We start from the raw sequence: 14,563 nt of genomic DNA on the forward strand, positions 1-14,563 counted from the left end.
ACCCCCTGCTGTAGGTCTTTTGCCTTACATTAGAATTGCCCATTCTTCTGATTTTTAACATGTCTCATGATATTTGAATTGTTTAAAGCCCCAACTCCTAGATTCATGTGAGTATATGAGAACCTCAGTTTCCATTTTTTTTAAAAGGAAGTTTCTAGCAGGGAAAGCTTGAAAACATGTAAACTAAGTGCTCAAAAAGCAGAAGTCAAAATAAAAAGAATGCAAAATGTATTGATTTTAAGATCTCATCTTTGTGATGTCTCACTCCTGATTTTTGCAATCTGGAAAATTCACGAGTGAGGATGTTGCACACAATAATACTTAAAATCAACACTTTCCAAACATTAATTCATTGAATCCTCATAACGTCCCTGTATGATAGGTAATTTTAGTCCTGTGTGGCAAGAGAGGGAAATTGAGTTAGCAAGGTTCAATGACTTGCCTGATGTTACAGGAAAGGTAAGTGTCAGAACCAGAAATACCACACAGGAATTCACTGCTTCCAGTACACTGGCTTCAAGTGTTCATTGACATGAGAGACCCTCATAACTCCTGCCTAATTTGCCAAAGACTGGTGAAAATTCTATTACTTAAACAGAAGTTGTGGGCTTGATGCAGAAATTTCTGGGTAGGCTTTTATGGCCTGTGTTTTGCAGGAGGACAGACCAGATTATCAGTGTGGTCTTTTCTGCTCTTAAAATCCATGAACGCCAAGGAAACAAATCAGCAGGTGGAGCTCTTGATATCAAAATACAAGATTTGATTAAAGGAATATCAGTGATTAATTCTATTTAGAGCTGCTTGAAATGTTTTCATTAAAACATTTTTTGGACAAAAAATGCCTTTTTGACCAAACCAATTATTTTTGTGGAAATTTCTGCTCAAAATATTTTTATTTCAAAAATCCAAAACCCCCAAACCCAAACATTTTTATGGAAAATAGTTTTTGAAAACTGAAATATTGTAAGGTTTTGGAGTCTTCAAAATGGGGTTGTTAATATTTACTTACCTATGTAAAATGATTTTGGATCTTTTTGAGGCAGCTGGTCTCAGGGGTGGGGCACTGGACTAGGAGTCTGGTGACTTAGAGTCTATCCCACTGAGCTGCCAGGTGACTTTGGGCATGGCTCTCCTTTTGTCTGGTTAGCTAATTTAAACTGTAAGCATTTGGAACAGGGGGTGTCTTGTACTATGTATTTGTACAGCACCTAGCACAATGGAGCCTTATCTCAGTTGAGGCTTCTAGGCACTAACATAAGAAAATACAGTAATTAATTCACAGATTTTCTGTTCAGAATAGATTAGATCATCTCTTCTGACCAACGTGTATCATAGGTCCATAGCATTTCAGAACATCTAAAGGAGCTTAGTTTAGATGAAGAACAGCTGGCTCAAGGTGATCCAGCCAAGACTGAAATGATTCTGGTAATCAAAAATGCATTTTTTTCAGCTTGCTGGGAAAATACATTCCAGCTTGCTGAGAAACTTGTCCCTTCATCATGGATGAAAAACCTGGTCACAGTAGTCAATGCATTTTTACCTCAGTCTGGATTATTATAAATCATTATATCTGAAGCTGAATGTAAATATGATACACAGGCTCCAGATGGTACAAAATTAATGGTTGCCAACCTTCTCCATGGCTTAGGATGCCACAGGCACATCAGGCCTTGCTCCAAGTCCTGCTGCTTGCTCCAGGTCAGCTTCCAATGGTGTTAAGGCCTTGATCCTAATTTTCAAAGCAAGTAATCGATCGAGCCCCAGATACATCAGAGGCCGAATTTCAAGCTATGAACTATCATGGTAGCTGCACTCCTCTGGGATAATGTTGATTGCAAAGCCCAAGACAGAGCATGTGAAAGGTGAGGACAAAGCACTCTCTGTTGAGGAGATAGGCTATGGAACTGTATTCCAGAGAAAATCATATAAATCCCAGAGTCTGACCATCTTTAGGAAACACTGCAAGCCTTCCATTTTGAGAAAGTCTTTCCACCCTAAGTGATACTCACAATTATCATAGAAATGTAAGGCTGGAAGAGACCTTGAGAGGTCATCTTGTGCAGCCCCCCTGCACTGAGGCAGGTCCAACTATACCTACCCTATCCTTGATAGAGGTTTTTCCAACCTGTTCTTAAAAACCTCCAACGATGGGGGTTCTACAGCCCTCTCCTATATTTAGAAAGTTTTTTTTCTTAATAATCTACCCTAAATCTTCCTTGCTGCAGATTAAACTGATTACCTCTTGTTCTACTTCAGTGAAGACGGAGAACAATTGATCACCATCCTCTTTATAACAGCTAACATATTTACAGACTGTTCTGAGGGCCCTCCTCAGGGTTCTTTTCTCAAGACTAAACATGCCCCGTTTTTTTAACCTTTTCTCATAGGTCAGTTTTCTAACCCTTTTATTATTTTTTTGTTCTCTTCTGGAATCTCTCCAATTTTTCACATCTTGCTTAAGGTATGGTGCCCAGAACAGAACACTGTACTCTAAATGAGGCCTCACCAGTGCTGAGTAGAGTGGGATAGTTAATTCTTGTGTCTTATGTACAACACTCATGTTAATACAGCCTAGAATATTAGCCTGTTTTTTTTTTGCAATTGCATCATATTGTGGACTCATAGTCAATTTGTGATCTACTATAATCCTCAAATCTTTTTCAGCAGTACTACTACCTAGCCAGTTATTCCCCATCTTGTAGTTGTGCATTTGATGTTTTTCCTTCCTAAGTGCAGTACTTGCATCCTTCTTTAATGAATTTCATCTTGTTGATTTCAGACCAGTTCTCCATTTTGTATTAGTTCATGATCACTGTCACTCAAGTTGCTTTCAAAACCTTCAAATTCCAACCAATTCCTCCAGATTAGTCAGAATCGAGTTTTAAAATGGCTGCCCCCAGGTTACTTCCTTCAGACCACCACCTTCTGAAACAAAAAGTGGTCCTCATTTGACACTGTTTATTTCCAACCTCTGCTAACACCCTGCCCCCAAGAATCCCAGCAAAACCCCAAGCAGAGTTCTAATCCCATAAAGGGAGATATGCCAGAGGCCTGCAATATGGTTACTGATTTATGTGGAAGGTGCTCAAGATATACTGTGAGGAACAGGAGTATATAACTCTAGAACAGATAGGAATTTCATCCAGATACTCTGGTGTTGATCCCAGTAACTTGTGTTTGACTACAGCACATCTTCTAGTAAGGTACCCAGTCTTGGACAGGTTACATGAGATTTGCACCTGCAACCACTTGTACACAAGCACCGACTCTTTCTGTTGCTCCACTAAGGTACTGCACCAATCATCTAATCATCATTTTATAATGCTGATAATCATAATAATAATATTTGGCTGAAATGTGTAATAGATGAGCACACTATCAGCTATACTTTCTTTGTCATAATTAAGAGCTGTGCTGGGAAAATTTTAGATAAAACAAATGCTCATTCTGAATCAGAACAAAAAGCCAAAATCTTAAAACAAACAAACAAAAAACAGATATACAACATGTTTGAGTCAATCAAAATATTTCATTTTTAAAAATTGGGCTTTTTTTGACCTTTAAAAAATCTTTCAACTATAATTAGCTTAAATTTTGAATGGAAGTTATTTTGAACCAACAAATGGATTTTTTTTTCATTTTAAAAACCATTGAAACAGGATGTTTCAAAAATTTCTAAACTTTTTTCCCAAATTTTTTGAACCAAGAAATTAAGTGCCTCATTTCAGCCATCTATTTATTCTTTAATCCTCTGTTAGTTAACAGTGTAAATATCTGCCTGCTTTCAAGGGTGCCAGTAGAGACACTAGTTCAGAACATCTGTATTGGTTTCCTGTAGTGAAGAGACAGGATGGGGTTGGTACATATGACTGATCTCTATCTTTGATGACTGGTACTTTTGACATGGTTAATCATAATGGGCTATATCCTAAGATTTTGACTGAGGTTTTACCTCAGTCCTTCTTTGCCTAAACAAGGTCCCGAGTAAGAAAGTGACTCAGGGTTTGGCCCTTATTACTGATATCTGAGTAATGTGGGGGAAAAAATGTAGGATCACTGCAGTCAGGGCTAGAAAGGGGCAGGCACCATGGAGAATATTATTTCAATGAAAAGAACCAGACAAAATCAAATTATGGATAGAGGGGCAAATTTTGCTCTGTCTCTAGGTGAACATGCTGTTCCCATCATAGCAGCATGCAAGGCAGTGGGGTAGAGCAGGAGTGGGGCCAGAACATCTGTTGCTGAGCAGATCCTCTGCCCTGCCTGCCACGAGGGCACAGGGGTTTGACATAGCCTCTACTGAGTGGTTTCAACACCACTTTATGGTCTAGGAGGAAGGATTCTTTTTCATGTGTGAGCTCATCCCCTGCCCAGTTACTCAGGCTGGTGAGGACTTGAGCATTTGCCCCATGTAGAAACACACAACTGAAAATCCTGTAGCCATGTAATAGCAAACTATAAAAACATTAGGCTTGTTTCTCAGGTCAGCTGAGTAATTCGGTTGCAGCATGCAAGGGGGACAGTAAAGGTAGCTTATACCACTTGTATGTCCCCTCCCACCCCAATACTTGGTCAATCCCTGGTACAATTTGTAATGTCCTCAGGGCTGTTCTAATATGCATGTTGCCTAAGGAGAAGGCCAAGAAGCTCACTGTCACTCAAATGCAGGAATGCCACTCCCCTGACACACCCCCTCTAGTAGAGACTCTGAAGGGGTCTGTTTTCAATTTGGCTATGCTGACCCTATGTCACTTGAGGATTCTACTAAACCAGATCCTTGCCACCATTGCAAAGCATCTGGAAAATGGTACAGCTAGGTACCTGATAATTCCTTCATTTTTCAGGTTACTTTGCACTGTTGGAGTGGTGCAAAGCAGCAACATGATGCAAGGATGCAGCCAATTAATCTTACATTGAGTATTCGTGTGATGGACACATGCTGTTCTGAGAATTCTAACTTGTGACAGTGGGGAATTTCTGAGGTAACAGCAAAGATGCAGGTTCCAACATCTTCTGGTTGTGATATATCTGACAGAGGAGTGGGAGATGGGAACAAGAAACAGAGAAGGAAAGTTGTCTATTTACCTTTGGCATGCAGAGCTTAGAGGCATAATTGGGGCCCTGGAGACAAGCTTGGCTCATGATAATTGAACCAATGATTGAGGGATCAAGAAGTTTCTACTGTTCCTGAAATAGCCACAGATATGAGTGGATGTACTGCAGAGTAAACTGTTAAATAGCCCTGGTAAGGAACACCTTGTTTCTGGACAAATTCTGCCATAAAGGAATATCCATGACTTGAAACATAATGATGCTACTTGTATTTTGTTACAGTTCAGTATCTGGAATGTGTCTCAAAGCTACTGGTCCATTCCAGTGTTTAAAAAGGGAAAGAAAAAAAAATCCGTAGACACACTGGCCCTTTAAATAAAACAATCCTGAGGTGCATCTGAGGTCAGGAAGTAGTTGATCTTAGCAGGAATCTGGGCTAGTGCTCTGTGTCTAATAAAAGTCTAATCAAAGGACAAAGAATGATGATGCCTCTAAACTGAAGTTACCGGTACCCGAAACATATAGGAAATTTTTTGTCTGATTCTTCATTGGGGGTGGGAGGTGTGGGGGAACCACACCAGATGCTTTATGAACAGGATTTTAGTAACTCTTCAAATCCCTATCGTGTACAAACCAATACTGTTTCATGCTGAAAATGCAAAAGAGAAGACGATTTTGTGAACTATGAATCTTTGATCTTTGTTGCGCTGTATGGCAGAGTCCTCCAATTATATATGTTTACGTACGCATATATGAGGAGAAGGAGGCAAAAGCACAGGAAATTCAACAAATTTCCATTTTTAAAAGACGAAGTAGCCTGTGGCCTGGCAATCTGCCAGGTGTGACGCAAGGCTTTGTGGAAATCAAGTTCCAACGGTGAACAACTTGAAACAGAGTGCTGAGCTGTCAGATAAGTCACAGTTGGTGAATGTTAACTTCTATTTGTTATGTTTTCAAGATAAATAACATACCCACGTACCAGACAGGGCAGGGTGAGACTGCGGGGGTGAAGAAGGGAGGAGAGGAAAACCAGAGGAAGGAAGATATCTTTGTAAATAAATAAACTTTTAGTATTCCTAGCTTGGTTAGGCTGCTTTGCCCATGACCCTTGCTGTAACTAGAAACAGGAAACACAGTGATCAGAACAGACTCATTGAAGTCTTTCAGTCTTTACCTTTGCAAGTGGGAGAGTTCGTTGTTATATGAGAGTTAGACTGTGAGGTGTTTGTTGCAGAAACTCTGGGCCAGTTCTGCCGTAATTAAAAGCCTGTGAACCCTGTTAAAATTCTTTGGCCCTGTCTTGTTCATGTTCTGTACATGTGTTTCTAGTTCTCTGTAACAACTGTACATTTCCATTTATTATATTTATTAGTTATATCACAGGAATACAGGGAAGCTTCACTCAGAATCAGTGTTCCCCTTGTGATAGGAGCACAGAATGAAAAACAGGGATTTGTGACTTTAAAACAGAGGGTATGTTTCCTGTACTGCATACTGGATCATGACACCAAAGGACTCCATACTTGTAAAACCAATCTGGCCCTTATTAAGAGAACTATTACAGAGATGCGTGCAACTGCAGCCTAGCATTCTATACACATGCACACAGACTGACTTCCTGGTACCCTCCTCTGAAGTCTTTCCTCCCACAACCTTTTCTCCTCCCTCCAAGTTCCTTGGTACCTATCATATTTAACTGGATTGGAGACAACATGATGATCAGCATGATATAATAATGTGAAAGATACTTGTAGATTTTTCTCTCTTTAATTAGTAGAACTTGTCAGAACATTTTTGAGTAATTTTTTTCCAGTGGAAATAGGAAAAATGTTTAGTACTGAAAACATTTCCCCTCATTTCAAGCACCTTTTAATCAAAACATTTTTCACTGAAAAATGGGAACTTTTTCTATGTGATTTTTTGCATCCTCCTTATAATTTTTCTGACCAGACTCTATTAATTAGAAGAGAACAACACAAAACATCTATTTTATTCCAGGAGTTTTAACCAGGAACAGAGTTTGTAATTCAGGCAAGTCACATGGGTGTGGCAATGCATTAGCGTGTGCTAGCACTGCACAGTTGTAGAAGTAATATAGAAGGAAACGATTATTTCTGGACACTAGCTGAGGTGATTGATTACATGCAGTAGCATAATACCAGACCTCTGATGCCTCTGGCAAGTAACAGGATTTCGTGCACTCTCAATCTGAGTCCATCTCTGAGCAACCAGTTTTGGTTCAGACACCTCTTTGGTATGTTTTGCGAACAAGTTGAAGACATCTGGCTTTGGAGCTCGCTAGGCACAATTAGAGAGCAAGTGTTGCCTATTACGTATCTTCTTTGTGGAGCTAACTCATCACAAATGTAAAAGAAGGACCTCCACTTTTTGATAGTCCTCTAGTTATATAATGTCATATTTTCTGAATATATTTAATAAACTGCTTTGAGCTGCTCAGTAGACACAATATTATGGCGACTTGTTAACACCAAATTTATTTAATATTCTCTGCCAGGCGGGTATCAGTTATCTAACTTGCCATTGTCAACAAGCAATCTGCAGGAATATTTTCATTCCCTGGCTGGTATTTAATATATATGAAAGTCATCAAGTGGGCTAAGCATTGTACAGTTATATTCCGTCTTATCTGAGTTCCTTCACAGAGAGCATTGGAACTGGTTGGAGTTCAATCCACAGATAAATATATCCCTAAAAGTACGTGAGACATTTTACAGCACTTTAATGTGGGCTGCTTATGGGCCGGTATGGGCTTCTTACCAGTACACCATACCTGCTCACTTTCACACTGCTCCCCACCAAATCAAACACAATTGGCAGCAGGGCTTCCCAATACATATCTCATTATCAAGGGTATATCTGTAAGGATGAGTGGGTGGACCTGCTGGACCACTCTTCTGCCACACACAGAGAGTCCACACACACAGGGGTGGAGTTGGTAGGGCTTCCCAGAGCAGCTGGTCTTGGAGTTAACACCCCATTGATATACATAGGACAGTTCATGCTTCTCAGCACTGTTGTTATGGGTTGCCTGCAGACTCTCTGCATTGATTACGCCTGGCTCAGGTTGTCAAGCTTTTCTTTGAAATCACTGAAGGCTACCAATTTAGGGTTTTTTTATTGTTAATGAAAGCTGAGCTGTTGTAATCTCACACTTCAAGAGCTGTAGCTTGTAGGCACAGGCCTTTTGTGCCTATGTCTTAATCTGGCCCTATCTCCATGTGTGATTTGATGTAGTAACTGCCAGTAGCACATGGTTTCGTTTTGTCATGTAGTTGCAATATGCAGCACAGATCCACTGTGAAAGCCTGACTTTGAAGTACCAGAAAGTGCTGAGATGGCGCACTGCTTTGTAGATGTGTCAAATGTGCTCTGCTTACCACCATCTTGCTACCACTCTGATGCCAGTTTAGAGATTATATTATTAATAAATTAACTGCTCGGACATGGTCTGTAGCCTCCTCCCCAAGCAATTATTTTATCCTCTGCTATAGCAGACTTGATTTGGCTAGCAATAACGGTAGCTTTCTGTAACGTTAGTTCTGGTTCAAACAGTAATTTTCAAAATAAGTGTGGCATGGCTGTTTCCTTCACAAGCTGGTCTCAAATCCTTTCATCAGACATATCCTTATGCTAACATGTAACAATTTCCTGCAAGATAGCAACATGATTAGTGTGTTCAAAGAATGGTTGAACCCACAGGAATAAATTTTAAACTTCCTCCATCAAATTTACTTTCAGTGCAATAAATACTTGAAATCTGAAACAAATTGCAGTAGTATATTGATTATCCAGAAGATGGAATTTGTAAAATACATGCTGGCCTCCAGTACCTAGATGGTATAGCAAGGCTGGTTTCCTGGCATCTGGGAGTTCATTCCCTTTAACAGCAAGAATATAGTTCTCAGACATACACAATCAGTTTGTAAAATTATTACCGTTCATTTAGATTGTGGTAGCACTTAGGGGCCTGAACAAGGTCAGAGCCTCGCTCTGCTGGGCACAGTACAAAAATGTGACAATCCTTGCTGCAAAGGGCTTATAGTCTAAAAGGCAAAACATAACAGGAGAAGTGAAATGAGCAAGCAGTTTTTTTGGGAGGAAGGACAGAGTAACAGAAATAATATGATTTTTGGATACTAACTGTGTGCACAATTTGTAGCCAGCCCATAACAGTAATCACAAGATACTACCAACTCACTAGGTCAGGGGACAAAATGCGGAAACAGGTATAAAGTGGGAGAGTCGTTGTGTTTGCAGTCAAAATGTATGTTCTGGGCAGAAGCTGAGAGAGAGCGATAGCGCAACACAACTGAACAAAGTGCTTAGCTCTAGGAACGTTTAACAACAGGGATTTTATTCTAGAAGTTCATACTGATAGAGCATTGCAAATGTATGCTGTAGTCTAGTGTCATTGAACAAATGCCCAAGGTAACACATCGCCATAACATGGAGGAAGGGAACTGGGCCTTTTTGGAGAGTGCAGTAGAATGAAAGAACCATGTAACAGGGAAAGGGACTGTCAGCAAATGGTAGTTGTGACAGAGCCTCAAAGAGTTGACATGTTGTGAATAAGCATCAAATGTTTAGATGATTATCTGAGCCAAACTGAACTTTTTAAGGTTCACCCACAATAAGAAGTTTATTTCCAAGCGTAATGGCCATGCAGTACAGTATGTGTATGTTTAGTGAAGCCACAAATAGATTATAAAGGTTAATACAGTGTTTTTCTGAATAAGGAGAATTATTCAACAGGGAACCACAAATAAAGTCTTAAAAAAATAGAGGCCTCTACCATTTGAGGTTTTGGCTTGTTTTGTTAAATAAGGCCCAGTGGTTGTTTTTGTTTAATAGTGTGACTTAGCCAGGTATCCCTGCTTGAGCACTTCTCTGTTCTCAAGGTCGGAAGGTCAGATTCAGGCCTTTAAAAATTTTGTGGAAAATGGAACAACAAGAAGAGGAAAAAAGTCCACCAAAATGTGTTTGGTTTTTTCTTTGAGTGACTGCATGTGGTGTCTTGGAATGATTTCTAAAAAAACCTCATTGTATTCCAGTTTGATGAGAATCTGCACCAGATTTACCAGGGCTTTCCCGCTCTTCAAAAATAATTAAAAGCCAGATAAATTAAAAGCTAAATTCTCTGGATTATAGCTGATTGTCTGACAGCATCATTCCTCCTCCCAATGTTATAGTATTTACAAATTATCGGGTGGATTACAGAGGCGCTTTGTGCTGTTCTCTGGTGGACACAGAATATTGGACTTGATTAGTGCAGCAGGATGAAGGAGCACCAAGAAGCCCGTGTAAGGGCAACAGAAATAAGTAGTTTATTCAGAATGACAGAAAGTCAAAACACGGGGGGTTGACAGTAGTTCTTCTGGTAGGGAGCTTATCAGATTAAGCCTGAAAGTAACATCCAGCACAGATACATTGTTGATGCCAACATTAGCTTTATTCTGTTTCTGCTTAAGGGATACACGCTCAGTTTAGTTTCAAAATGTAATTGACTGCAGCTTAAACTGTTACCGTGTATTAAAGATGAATTGGCCTCTGCTTCAGGAAAAGCCCTTCAAAGTAATGAAAAAATAAATGCATTAATAAAGAGACTCAGAAAGCAACAATTTCATAAGTACACCCCTGCTTTGAGCTGCCAGCTGAACTTCAGTACAGAGGAGGCTTCATTGTCAAACCCCAAGCTGCACTAAACTTGCTTGGCTTTGTGGCTCCTAAAAATCCAAAATTAATCCATATTAATAGAAAGATTTTCAGCAGGGCTTGTCAGAAATGGGCTTTTTTCCACACAAAACTTGGACTGCTCAATGAAAAATCAAAACCCAAAATATTTCGGCCAAAAACTGAAATATTTTGATTTGGAATGCTGCCGTGGTGCCGCATGGGAGTTGTAATTGGGATGGCTGAGAATAGTCAGGTGCACCATGGCAGATGTAGTCTGGCTTGGGAGTGTGGACCAGTGGGAAGAATTGGGACATAAGGAAACTAAACTCCAACTCCCATGAGACACTGTGGCAGGATGTCCGAATTGAAATGAGTCTGTGTTTTTAGCTAAAATATTTTGGTTTGGTTTTTGATGAAAAATCAAAAAAATTCCATAAGAAGCAGACGCCTTTGTGAAAAATTTCATTTAGTCAAAACCAAGATTTCTCTTTAAAATAGTTTTGATGGAAAATTTTTGACCAGCCTTAGGTTTCAGACTTTTCATATGAACATGGAATGACTTATATACTGTGGTCACCATTTAAAAACTCAGCTACTTACCAGAGCATGCTACTCTGTGATATTACAATATTTCTATATTGTTAGAATAGGAAATGCAGCAGCTCAGGACACCACTGTGTGATAACTGCATGGTAAATATTCATGATGTAAAAAGTTCTCAATTCAAAGGGCTTGGGCTAGAAAATAGGTGAATGAGGTGACCAGCTGAATTTGCTTTGAGTTTCAAATTCTGAACTCATAGCAAATCTCAGGGCTAGAAAAGAAATGTAGATTGTACTCAACCAAACCCCGTCTCTGAACACCCTTATTTGTGGGAAAAGTTTGAAATCCATACCTGATCGAGATTCAAATGTTTGTAGCTAATCCTACCTCTAATCAAGCCCCAAGAAAAAGTTTACATAACCCCTTCCAACTGAAATTGCCAATTTGTGCAGAGCTGTGTTGACAACCCGTACTGCTTTCTTGATCTGTGTTAATGTCATTAGAAGAAGACAGTTCAAACAAGGGAATAATAATAATACTAAAAATCTGTTTCAGCTTCTATATTGATGCATAGATTCCAAGGAAAGAAGTGACAATTGTTGTCATCTAGTCTAACCTCCTGTATAACACAGGCCATAGAACTTCCCCAAAATAATTCATAGAGCATATTTTTTAGGAAAACATCCAGCCTGATTTTAAGTTTTTTTGATGCAATCTATAGTGTAAGAAAACAGACAAACAGCCTGGTTGACAACTGAAAAAAGCAACTGACAAGGTTTTAAAGGGACGATACCACTATTTCATTGCTGCTTGTTTCCAGGGTTTTTATGGATACTGGGTAGACTCTGGGCCCTCTTTGAAGTCAATGCGGTGGAGGGATTTGCCATTGTCTTCAATGGAGCCAGGATTTTCACACATGAGTTTTCCTCTAAAATATGTTGTCAAGAGTTCAAATGCTGAAAATCGGACCCTATGGTAGTTGCTGGAAATGAAGTCAAGTGTGTTTGTGAGTGTGTGTGTATGCTTCTCACTAAAGTGCACTTTTAGTACTTCAACCTCTACTTATGAAATGTATTTAGGAATATTAGGACAAATTTAAGTTTTATGAAAGTTAAGGACGAGGAACACTTGTTGGCGCCAGGAGGCATAATAAAGTCATAGGATGGGATACATGTGACCAGGAGGTGAGCTGCTGGGGGATAAAGAAAGGAATTCTGGAAGAAGATCTAGGCAGTCTGCTGTTGGTGTCTGAAAGGAGAGCTGTAGCAAGAAAGACAGCAGTGGCAGCTGCTGTGGGAGCCTGAATAGGGGGTTACAACTAGAAGAGTGCTGCTACTGAATGATTACCAGGGCAGGGAGAAGAAGAGAAATACCTGGACACAGTTGCTGGTGGAAGTTGGTTGAGACTCATGAGAGGGGAGTGAAAGTGGAAATCCTTTCCCAAAATGGCACCATTACTCTCCTTCCTTATTTTATTCAGTGACACTCAATTACAGGAGACCAGACCCAGACCATGGTCATCCAGGGATACTGGACTGAATTGATACAGTTCAGGACTCTATTTTGTTATGACCTGATCCAAAGTCCGTTGGAATTAATTCCTGTGATTCTCAGTGTGTTTTGGATCCAGGCTTCAACAGAGTTTCTAGAATAATTCTGTTGACTTCAGTGAGATTATACCAGATTGGCTCTGGTGCAAATAAGAAGAGATACAAGAATACTATAATAATTACCAGTCAAAAATGATTATTAATGTAAGGGTAAGAATCCTTACATAAAGTTATATTTACTTGGAGGCAGAGGTTAAGAGGAAACTCTTCATATAGGTGTGTTTTCTCTTAGAATTTCCTCATGGTGTGTGTGTGTTTAGATGACTGATCAGTGCTGTTTAGTTGTATATGTGACTGGAGTGAAGGTCTAGACATGTTGCCCATGTTAGTAAGAAACTTCCCATTACATCGATGAAAGTTTTGTCTGACTTGGTGTTGAATAAGAAACTGTAGAATAGAATAGGCTTTTTTATGAAACTTCTAGAATTTTCATCTACGATTTTGTATGTTTCAGATTTCTTCTGAGTTTTGTGAAATAATTTGCCCCCTAATTGCAGCATTTTTTTTTCAAGGAAAATGTATTTAAAAACTACATTTTATAGAGTCATAGATTTTAAGGCCAAAAGGTCCATTATAAACCTGATGAAGTAGATATTCACCCACAAAAGCTTATGCTCCAATACATCTATTAATCTTAAAGGTGCCCTGTTGCTTTTTACAGGTCCATTATAGTTATCTGGTCTGACCTCTTGCATAATTCACGCTACAGAATTCTGTGACACAAAGGCTGCTGTAAATTCCCAGAAGTTGCATATTTTTTCTTTCTTACGACTGAACAGTGGAAAAATAATCCAATACAATACAGGTTCTAACAGTCTATTGTGACTATTGCTGCTACTTGAGATAAACAGGAAGGAGCTTCTGATACTTTATCATAATAATTCTCATGATTAAGGGTGTGATTTATTTCCTGTCTCTGAGACAGAAAAAATTAATCATTACATGTATGTCGTTTACACTGCTCGTGATTTTTACTGTGGAGGAAAACCCCTTTGTGTCATTTCAGAGAACACACTTCAGTGACTGTGTCTATTTTAACAACAGGGGTTTTTCCTACCCTCTGGGCAGGTTTATGTTTCTAGCTAAAATGATTAGGTAATGAGGCCAAACAAGGAGACAAGCTGCAGATCCCAGGATGACACAGCTCTCTGATGGCAATGACTCACCTGTTGTCAAATAGGCTCCTGCTGATATTTGTATTAAGGACAATAATGAAAATAAAGTAATATAAATATCTTATCATGGAGATAATGACTTTCTAGAATATGATGAAGACTTGACTACTGACAAGCTCTTTTTGAGCTGAGCATATGCTCCTTCAAGGATCTTAACTTTTTTGAATTAAGAAACAGTAATTTAATAAATGTTTTCAGACGACTGTATCATCGAGTTCGGATGTAGATTAAGTATAAATCTAAATTTCCCTAGTGTTAGGATTTACTGTTGCAATTTGGCCCATTATAAAGCTTGACTCGTGCCACAAAGTTTGGATGTTGATCCCACATTAAAGTACTAAAATCTTGCAGGATGTGGTGTCTGATTTTCTAATTCAGACCATCTCTAAAAATACAAAGGACAATTTTGGCCATGAGGAGGTAATTTCTAAAACAGCAAAGGCCTTATTTTCCTCTTGTTAGTGTAACTTCATTGGTTTCTGTGGAGTT

The sequence above is a fragment of the Gopherus evgoodei genome, chromosome 2, assembly GCF_007399415.2.
Source record: "Gopherus evgoodei ecotype Sinaloan lineage chromosome 2, rGopEvg1_v1.p, whole genome shotgun sequence".
In the NCBI taxonomy this organism is placed as follows: domain Eukaryota; kingdom Metazoa; phylum Chordata; order Testudines; family Testudinidae; genus Gopherus; species Gopherus evgoodei.